Source organism: Oncorhynchus nerka, unplaced genomic scaffold, assembly GCF_034236695.1.
Source record: "Oncorhynchus nerka isolate Pitt River unplaced genomic scaffold, Oner_Uvic_2.0 unplaced_scaffold_1492, whole genome shotgun sequence".
Classification (NCBI taxonomy): domain Eukaryota; kingdom Metazoa; phylum Chordata; class Actinopteri; order Salmoniformes; family Salmonidae; genus Oncorhynchus; species Oncorhynchus nerka.
Genome location: NW_027039824.1, coordinates 52,597 through 62,912, shown reverse-complemented (window position 1 = coordinate 62,912; position 10,316 = coordinate 52,597). Strand labels below are relative to the sequence as shown.

The following is a 10,316-nucleotide window of genomic DNA, read 5'->3' as shown; positions in this document are numbered from 1 at the left end:
TTGACGTAAAATGTATCCATTACACGACAGGGAGAATCATCAATGAGACAGACTCATCGAGCTCTGGAGTTGTCTATCCCTGCTTTCTCTTACAGGTGGTTGGTCAGGTGGTTAGTCAGGTGGTTGGTCAGGTGACTGGTCAGGTGGTTGGTCAGGTGATTGGTCAGGTGGTTGGTCAGGTGATTGGTCAGGTGGTTGGTCCGGTGGTTGGTCAGGTGGTTGGTCAGGTGACTGGTCAGGTGATTGGTCAGGTGGTTGGTCAGGTGATTGGTCAGGTGATTGGTCAGGTGGTTGGTCAGGTGGTTAGTCAGGTGGTTGGTCAGGTGGTTGGTCAGGTGATTGGTCAGGTGATTGGTCAGGTGGTTGGTCAGGTGATTGGTCAGGTGGTTGGTCAGGTGATAAGTCAGGTGGTTGGTCCGGTGGTTGGTCAGGTGACTGGTCAGGTGGTTGGTCCGGTGGTTGGTCAGGTGGTTGGTCAGGTGGTTGGTCCGGTGGTTGGTCAGGTGGTTGGTCAGGTGACTGGTCAGGTGATTGGTCAGGTGATTGGTCAGGTGGTTGGTCAGGTGGTTGGTCAGGTGGTTAGTCAGGTGGTTGGTCAGGTGACTGGTCAGGTGGTTGGTCAGGTGATTGGTCAGGTGGTTGGTCAGGTGATTGGTCAGGTGGTTGGTCCGGTGGTTGGTCAGGTGACTGGTCAGGTGGTTGGTCCGGTGGTTGGTCAGGTGGTTGGTCAGGTGGTTGGTCAGGTGGTTGGTCAGGTGACTGGTCAGGTGGTTGGTCCGGTGGTTGGTCAGGTGGTTGGTCAGGTGACTCGTCAGGTGGTGGGTCAGGTGGTTGGTCCGGTGGTTGGTCAGGTGGTTGGTCAGGTGGTTGGTCCGGCTGTTGGTCAGGTGGTTGGTCAGATTTCCTCCATTGACTTTGTATCCAGTCATTGACGTAAAATGTATCAAAAACTTGATAGAAAAAGGAAAAGGTGTATTGCTGTTCTCATTACGCTCCGTCAGTGGAATACTCCTCTGGCTGACCTCCAGCCATAGCTGTCATCAGGGATCATAGGTTCAAAGGTCAACGGACAGGGTAGTTTAAGGGTCGACAACGGGAAAGTTGCTGACCTTGTTGTTCCTGCTGATTCGTCGTTCTGGCCGTAGGCGTGGCTGTTTGGTCTGGATCAGTTCCTCTGGGGTGTTCCCCCAGCGGTGGAGGAGCCTCTTTACTGTTCCTGGTCTCCGGCAGCCACTGGGGCGGCAGCTCGAATGGACCGAACCCAAACTGGGTGGCGTTGTCGGGCTCCGTGGGGTCGCTGGGCGCCACCTGTGATGAGGAGGTGTAAGAGCAGGCGTGGACAGGGGCAGGGAGACTTTGGGCAATATGAGAGGAGGTTCTTTAGTCACTAGGACACTCTCTCTGATTGGTTGGGTCTGTAGAACCATCTTCCCTTCGTGTCCCCCTAGTCTACCCCCTCCAAGGTGGTTCTCTTTGGGTTGCAAAACAACCCCCACCACCTCCTGACCCTAACGAAGGTATCTCATGCTCTACCTCCTCCTCGTCCTCTTCATCGGTCGGCCTAAAGATCTGCTGCTGTCCGATATTAAACATCTCCAGGAGCTGGCTCCCGGCCTGAGCCGACCCTCCAGCCCTCCCTCGCTCCCTATCCCCAGGGCCCCAGTGCTGACTACGTTACGCCGGCTGTAGCGTCTGTGGACCCGGGCTAAAACATCCAACAGGCACTGCCTGGCCGTGCGGTTCACCGTCAGAAACAGCAGAGGGTTGGTGAGGAGAGACACCTTTGGCAGCCAGATGGCTGTGAGGTAGAGAGAAGGAGACAATTCCTCACCGTCCCCGAGAAGAGTGCGGTATACCACCAACGCCCCATAGGGGCGCTACAGGCCGAGAAGGCTAAAACGACAGCTAGTAATGTAGCGTGTAGCTCAGCCTCGCTGCGACACGTACGGAATAGAGATGGAGTTCTGAGGGGTTCTCAACGCTGCAATAATCACCTTCTTCTTCTGGCTGGCGCTAAGGGCTCGGCGAATCAGAACCATGAACAGGAAGACAACCGCCAGTGGGAGGATCACCTAAAAATAAAATGGAATTAAAAACACAACAACTGTTGTCTTTCCTGCACCAACACTCTTAGAAAAAAATTTGGTTCTAAAAAAGGGTTCTTCGGTTGTCCCCATAGGATAACCATTTTTGGTTCCAGGTAGAAGCCTTTTGGGGGCTTGTAGAACCATAGAGGGTTCTGGAGTTATTAATCAGTTCTCATATGGGAACAGCCAAAGAATCGTTAATTGTTCGCGATAACATATTTATTTTCTAAGAGGGTAGCACTCATACTACTATTTTGTTACTAAACACTGGCGAGCCGAAAAGCATTTTTTCTTCTTTTAAAGAAGTGATTGTTTTACTTGCAATGATTGAAATTCACTGACTGGATAAAAATGACTGATAAATGATCACAATGTAAATGTAACCACCGTGGTTACGTTGTAGATCACCACGTAGACCATGTGACCCAAGGAGCGGGCGCGGGCGTCGGAGCATGACAATGTGGCGTACACGTCGGTAACGTTGGTGACGACGAACACGGGCACGCTGGCGATGGTGGCGTGGATCCAGATGTAGATAACCAGGTCACGTGATCTGGCGTCTGAGATCTTCCTCTCCAGAGGGTAGAGGACAGAGTAGTACCTAGAGAGAAGAAGAAGAGGAGACAACATTATACACTGTCCTGAGGGTAGAGGACAGAGTAGTACCTAGAGAGAAGAAGAAGAGGAGACAACATTATACACTGTCCTGAGGGTAGAGGACAGAGTAGTACTTAGAGAGAAGAAGAAGAGGAGACAACATTATACACTGTTCTGAGGGTAGAGGACAGAGTAGTACCTAGAGAGAAGAAGAAGAGGAGACAACATTATACACTGTCCTGAGGGTAGAGGACAGAGTAGTACCTAGAGAGAAGAAGAAGAGGAGACAACATTACACACTGTCCTGAGGGTAGAGGACAGAGTAGTACCTAGAGAGAAGAAGAAGAGGAGACAACATTATACACTGTCCTGAGGGTAGAGGACAGAGTAGTACCTAGAGAGAAGAAGAAGAGGAGACAACATTATACACTGTCCTGAGGGTAGAGGACAGAGTAGTACCTAGAGAGAAGAAGAAGAGGAGACAACATTATACACTGTTCTGAGGGTAGAGGACAGAGTAGTACCTAGAGAGAAGAAAGAAGAGGAGACAACATTATACACTGTCCTGAGGGTAGAGGACAGAGTAGTACCTAGAGAGAAGAAGAAGAGAGACAACATTATACACTGTCCTGAGGGTGAGGACAGAGTAGTACCTAGAGAGAGAAGAAGAAGAGGAGACAACATTATACACTGTCCTGAGGGTAGAGGACAGAGTAGTACCTAGAGAGAAGAAGAAGAGGAGACAACATTACACACTGTCCAGAGGGTAAATATATATATATATAAATATATAAACCATCTCAATTGGGTTGAGGTTGGGTGATTGTGGAGACCAGGTCATACCCCCAGGACAGTAGTATCTACCATTAGATGTAGACAGGACAGTAGTAGCTACCATTAGATGTAGACAGGACAGTAGTAGCTACCATTAGATATAGACAGGACAGTAGTATCTACCATTAGATGTAGACAGGACAGTAGTATCTACCATTAGATGTAGACAGGACAGTAGTATCTACCATTAGATGTAGACAGGACAGTAGTATCTACCATTAGATATAGACAGGACAGTAGTATCTACCATTAGATATAGACAGGACAGTTGTATCTACCATTAGATGTAGACAGGACAGTAGTATTTACAAAGGCTGCAGTCTGAGCACTAGGAGCAGGAATCTCTCATTAGAGCAGACAGCAGGCATTGACGAGGATTCTCTTGGAAACATCACAGAAGAGAATAAAAGGTAAGACGTGTGTTCTTGTGATTGTTAATTTCCTGTGAGTTTGATGTAAACAGTATGAACAGTATGAACACTAAGGAAAGCCTTCTTAGAGGATGTAAATGGAAGACTCTCTGGAGTGGAGACCGGAGGGTCCTTCACTGAGGCTAGATAAATAGAGAGGCGGTGGAGGAAGAGTCAGGGAGAGAGACGGTGGAGGAAGGGTCAGGGAGAGAGACGGTAGAGGAAGGGTCAGGGAGAGAGACGGTGGAGGAATTTGTTTGTCAAAATCAATTTGCGGCCTAGCAAAAGGCCGTTAGTTTAACATATATAGGTCCATTATGATTTCTACATAGTTAAGATCTGGTTTTAAACGTTCAACAGTGATCTTGAAAGGATCTGCCTAGAGGAATGGTGCAAAATCCCTCCAAATATGTTCCTTAACCGTGTCAAATATTTACAGGAAAAGACTCCATGCTGTTATCCTTGCCAGAGGTGGTTGCACTAAGTCGTTAAATGAGGAGTGGCAATAATTATGAAACCTTGATTTTGGTTCAATTTATTTTGGAATTAAACAATTGCATGATTTTGGTTGGTTCCATTGAAACATTAATAAAGTACAGGGATAGCCAGTCTACTATCCCTGCTAATATGCCAATTATGGGCAGCCAGTGGGCAGCCAGTCCTGCTATATGTAGTGGACAGCCAGTCCCTGCTATATGTAGTGGGCAGCCAGTGGGCAGGCAGTCCTGCTATATGTAGTGGACAGCCAGTCCCTGCCTCCCTGCTATGTGGTGGGCAGCCAGTCTGCTATCCCTGCACTATGTAGTGGGCAGCCAGTGGGCAGCCAGTCCCTGCTATATGTAGTGGGCAGCCAGTGCAGCCAGTCCCCAGTGGGCAGCCAGTGGGCAGCCAGTCCCTGCTATATGTAGTGGGCAGCCAGTGGGCAGCCAGTCCCTGCTATATCTTAGTGGGCAGCCAGTGAGCAGCCAGTGGGCAGCCGGTCCCTGCTATATGTAGTGCCGACGGATTGATTTGATAACACGTTGTTCTTTAGCACTTTCTGTAATCCAAACAAAAACGCTGTATTTGTGTTGCTTTCGTGCAATGCCCACCTGTCGAGGCGATGGCGGAGAAGCTGAGCACGGTGACGGAGCAGAAGAGTTTGTTTCAGGGCCTTGCAGAGCAGCAGAGTGTGTAGCCACCAGCAGCAGCGGGCTGGCCCCTAGAGCCACGTCAAAGGGAACACACACCAGACCCGCACAGATCCTGAGCACGCCAGGTTCTTAATGAAAGCGACTGGTCACCCGACTTGAGACACTGGTACAGCATGTACACCATAAAACAGTGGCATTGCCTGGGAGAGGGAGAGAGGGAGGGAGGGAGAGAGAGAGAGGGAGAAGGGAGGGGGGAGGGAGAGAGAGAGAGAGAGAGGGGGAGGGGGTGAGGGAGGAGAGAGAGAGAGAGAGAGAGAGAGAGAGAGAGACAGAGAGAGATAGAGAGACAGAGAGAGAGAGAGGAGGAGGGGAGTAGGGGTGAGGAGAGGAGAGAGAGGAGGGAGTAGGGGGTGGGGAGGAGAGAGAGAGAGGAGGAGTAGGGGGTGAGGGAGGAGAGAGAGAGGGTTTAGACAGGATGACAGTTTGATTGTTTTACAGTATAAGGGCATGTGAAAACGTAATACAGTGAAATGTTATGGTATGTGAGTTTGTGAAGTACTTTTGTAAGACAATCAGGAATAAACAAAATTGTAGAAATGATCGATCTTGTGGCTACTCAAGCACCCCCTTCTTTCTTTACAGTTTTTACCAATTTGTCAAAACAATCCATTTAAACTGGAGGGCAGAGGTAGACCTGAGTGATACCAAGAAGACAGATCAATTTAAGCAACAAAGTGCGACATGCCACTGGTATTTACACACACACACACACACACACACACACACAGACACACACACACACAGACACACACACACACACACACACACACACACACACACACACACACACACACACACACACACACACACACACACACACAACCATGACATTCCATTTGTAATTTTAGCAGAGTTCCATGAGAACAGTTTTCCAAACCATGTGATGGTGCTCAAACTGGGAACAGAACTTCACACAACCCACCCTCCTTCTGGCACCTTCCCTCCTCTCTCCCTCATTTCCCTCTCTCTCCTTCTCTCCTCCTCTCTCCCCTCTATCCCTCTCTCTCCCCTCTCTCTCCCCTCCTTTCTCCTCTCTCCCTCTCCCCCTCATTTCCTCCTCTATCCCTCCCTCCTTCCCCTCTTCTCTCCCTCCCACCTCTCTCTCCTCCTCCTCTCTCTCCCTCCTCCTCTCTCTCTCCCTCACTCCATCTCCATCTCTGCCCAGTGCCCTAATGTCCCGACTAATGGAAGAACTCAAATCAACATGTTCATAGTTGAAGGAGCTGCTATGATAGAAAACTGTACATATAAAACAGGGGGAAATAAATTAGTTTTAGAAATGATATTTCTGTCACGATCGTCGTGAAGCGGACCAAAATGCAGCGTGGTATGTGTTCATGATGATATTTTAATTAAAGTAAGCACTGAACACTGAATACAAAACAATAAACTAATAACGACCTTGAAGCTATAATAAGAACTGTGCCGACACAAAAACTAACATAGACAATCACCCACAACCCACAATGACAAAACAGGCTACCTAAATATGGCTCCCAATCAGAGACAACGACTAACACCTGCCTCTGATTGAGAACCATATCAGGCCAAACACAGAAACAGACAAACTAGACATCCAACATAGAATGCACACTCAGATCACACCCTGACCAAACAAAACATAGAAACATACAAAGCAAACTATGGTCAGGGTGTGATAATTTCAACTAGTACCCTTTTCAATACAAGTCAATAGACTGTACATTAATATCCTTCATCATTCACACTGCTGGTCTGATACATTAATATCCTTCATCATTCACACTGCTGGTCTGATACATTAATGTCCTTCATCATTCACACTGCTGGTCTGATACATTAATATCCTTCATCATTCACACTGCTGGTCTGATACATTAATATCCTTCATCATTCACTGCTGGTCTGTTACATTAATATCCTTCATCATTCACACTGCTGGTCTGATACATTAATATCCTTCATCATTCACACTGCTGGTCTGATACATTAATGTCCTTCATCATTCACACTGCTGGTCTGATACATTAACATCCTTCATCATTCATTTCACTGCTGGTCTATTTACATTAATATCCTTCATCATTCACACTGCTGGTCTGATACATTAATATCCTTCATCATTCACACTGCTGGTCTGTTGCATTAGCTATCCTTCATCATTCACACTGCTGGTCTGATACATTGAGGCTCCATCCCATATCCGTTCTTACAGTATTTCTTAACATGTCTCTGAGAGCAGGAGAATGGGTGCCACTGAGCTGGTTAAAATGAGCTGGATCTTTCTATGTATCATCCTCATGATGTCTCAATAGGCTGGGACACATGTCCGTCTAGGCACAGTGGTCATTTTACTGTATGGTCTGAATGCTACTGAAGTAGTAGTGACATATTTCTTTTCTCCCATCTCATAGAAGCATTTCAAAACCCTCACAGGTACACACAGCTCCACATTCCAATCTTCCCATCTCTTCCTGGAAGCTCCTACTCAAAACTGACAGAGAATTTCAAGCCCACAAAGGTATTCAATTACATAGTTCTCTTCTTTCAGTATCCTCAGATTGTTTTCTCTGCCTTAAATGCCAGTCAGTCAGTTTTCTGGTAAACTTTTGCTCAGTTTGATTAGACTGCTGCTGAAGGAGTTTGATTAGACTGCTGCTGAAGGAGTTTGGTTAGACTGCTGCTGAAGGAGTTTGGTTAGACTGCTGCTGAAGGAGTTTGGTTAGACTGCTGCTGAAGGAGTTTGATTAGACTGCTGCTGAAGGAGTTTGGTTAGACTGCTGCTGAAGGAGTTTGGTTAGACTGCTGCTGAAGGAGTTTGGTTAGACTGCTGCTGAAGGAGTTTGATTAGACTGCTGCTGAAGGAGTTTGGTTAGACTGCTGCTGAAGGAGTTTGGTTAGACTGCTACTGAAGGAGTTTGATTAGACTGCTGCCGAAGGAGACGAATGTTATGTCCCAAGTGGCACCCTATTCCCTATTTAGTGCACTACTTTTGACTGGAGCCCAATGGGACTCCCTATGGGTCCTGGTCAAAAGTAGTACACTATATAGGGAATGGGTTGCCAGTTGGGACACATCGTAAGAGCTTTCCTCTATTGACTCCACAGTAAGTAATTTTCTTCTCCATCTCCTCTGACTCCAGACTGACCGAGCCTTTCAGACCCTCATATCACAGTTACAGTCTCCATCTCTCCCATCTCCTCTGACTCCAGGCTGACCGAGCCTTTCAGACCCTCATATCACAGTTACAGTCTCCATCTCCCCATCTCCTCTGACTCCAGGCTGACCGAGCCTTTCAGACCCTCATATCTCTGTTACAGTCTCCATCTCTCCCATCTCCTCTGACTCCAGGCTGACCGAGCCTTTCAGACCCTCATATCACAGTTACAGTCTCCATCTCTCCCATCTCCTCTGACTGCAGGCTGACCGAGCCTTTCAGACCCTCATATCACAGTTACAGTCTCCATCTCTCCCATCTCCTCTGACTCCAGGCTGACCGAGCCTTTCAGACCCTCTCAAGTGTTATATTAACATTCTTTCTTTCCTTAAACTCATCTTTCTGGAAACTTCACTATACTGCAGTCAGCCAGTCATTCAGTCAGTCAGTCAGTCAGTCAATCATTCAATTAGCCAATCATTCATTCAGCCAGTCATTCAGTCAGCCAATCATTCAGTCAGCCAGTCATTCAGTCAGCCAGTCAATCATTCAATTAGCCAGTCATTCATTCAGCCAGTCATTCAGTCAGCCAGTCATTCAGTGAGCCAGCCAATCATTCATTCAGCCGGTCATTCATTGAGCCAGTTATTCAGTGAGCCAGCCAGTCATTCAGTGAGCCAGTCATTCAGTCAGCCAGTCATTCAGTTAGCCAGCCAGTCATTCATTGAGCCAGTCATTCAGTGAGCCAGCCAGTCATTCAGTGAGCCAGTCATTCAGTCAGCCAGTCAGTTCCTATCCTATTAAACCTATATACATTTTCAGTCAATGACGCCATGCAGCAGAAAGGACTGATACTGGACAGCCTCAGGATGGTAAGTTGGTGGTTGGAGATATCCCTCTAGTGGTGTGGGGGCTGTGCTTTGGCAAAGTGGGTGGGGTTATATCTTGCCTGTTTGGCCTTGTCAGGAGGTATCGTCGGACGGGGCTACAGTGTCTCCTGACCCCTCCTGTCTCAGCCTCCAGTATTTATGCTGCAATAGTTTGTGTCAGGGGGCTAGGGTCAGTCTGTTATATCTGGAGTACTTCTCCTGTCTTATCCGGTGTCCTGTGTGAATTTAAGTATGCTCTCTCCAATTCTCTCTTTCTTTCTCTTTCTCTCTCTCGGAGGACCTGAGCCTTAGGACCATGCCTCAGGATTACTTGGCCTGATGACTCCTTTCTGTCCCCAGTCCACCTGGTCGTGCTGCTGCTCCAGTTTCAACTGTTCTGCCTGCGGCTATGGAACCCTGACTAGTTCACCGGACGTGCTACCTGCCCCAGACCTGCTGTTTTCAACTGTCTAGAGACAGCAGGAGTGGTAGAGATACTCTGAATGATCGGCTATGAAAAGCCAACTGACATTTATTCCTGAGGTGCTGACCTGTTGCACCCTCGACAACTACTGTGATTATTATTATTTGACCATGCTGGTCATCTATGAACATTTTAACATCTTGGCCATGTTCTGTTATAATCTCCACCCGGCACAGCCAGAAGAGGACTGGCCACCCCTCATAGCCTGGTTCCTCTCTAGGTTTCTTCCTAGGTTCTGGCCTTTCTAGGGAGTTTTTCCTAGTCACCTGTATTGCTTGCTGTTTGGGGTTTTAGGCTGGGTTTAAGTACAGCACTTTCAGATATCAGCTGATGTAAGAAGGGCTTTATAAATACATTTGATTGATGGTTGTAGTGCCTAAGACAAAAAAAAAGTATATTTACACAGGGTGACTGATGTCTGGTTAAAAACCCCAGTCTATCCCTACCAGGGCTAGTAGTTATCAAGAGTCTCAGAGTAGGAGTACTGATCTAAAATCAGGTCCTTCCTGATCATAATGATCTGATTAATTGGGGTCTGCGATCAGCTCTCCTATATTTTCAATGTTATCAATTCGGTTCCGCTGTTCAAGTGAAGTAACTTTCCTCTGGCTGTGTTTCCAAAAGAGCAAGGTGTTCTCTTTGGATGAGCTGCCACTGTGTGAAACAGGTCTGAATATACTCAGTTGTCATGAGTATATACGTTCA

At 47.4% G+C, this 10,316-nt stretch overlaps 1 long non-coding RNA gene and 1 pseudogene across 1 annotated transcript; one reads left to right on the top strand and one right to left on the bottom strand.

The window, feature by feature from the left end:
* Positions 1-1,077: 1,077 nt before the first annotated feature.
* On the bottom strand, positions 1,078-2,717 carry LOC135568552 (G-protein coupled receptor 176-like; annotated as a pseudogene).
* Positions 2,718-5,708: 2,991 nt separating this feature from the next.
* On the top strand, positions 5,709-9,543 carry LOC135568553 (uncharacterized). Its single transcript, XR_010462682.1, has 3 exons — positions 5,709-5,811; positions 7,515-7,621; positions 9,081-9,543. It is a non-coding gene; the product is annotated as an uncharacterized LOC135568553 (long non-coding RNA).
* The last annotated feature ends 773 nt before the right edge of the window (positions 9,544-10,316 follow it).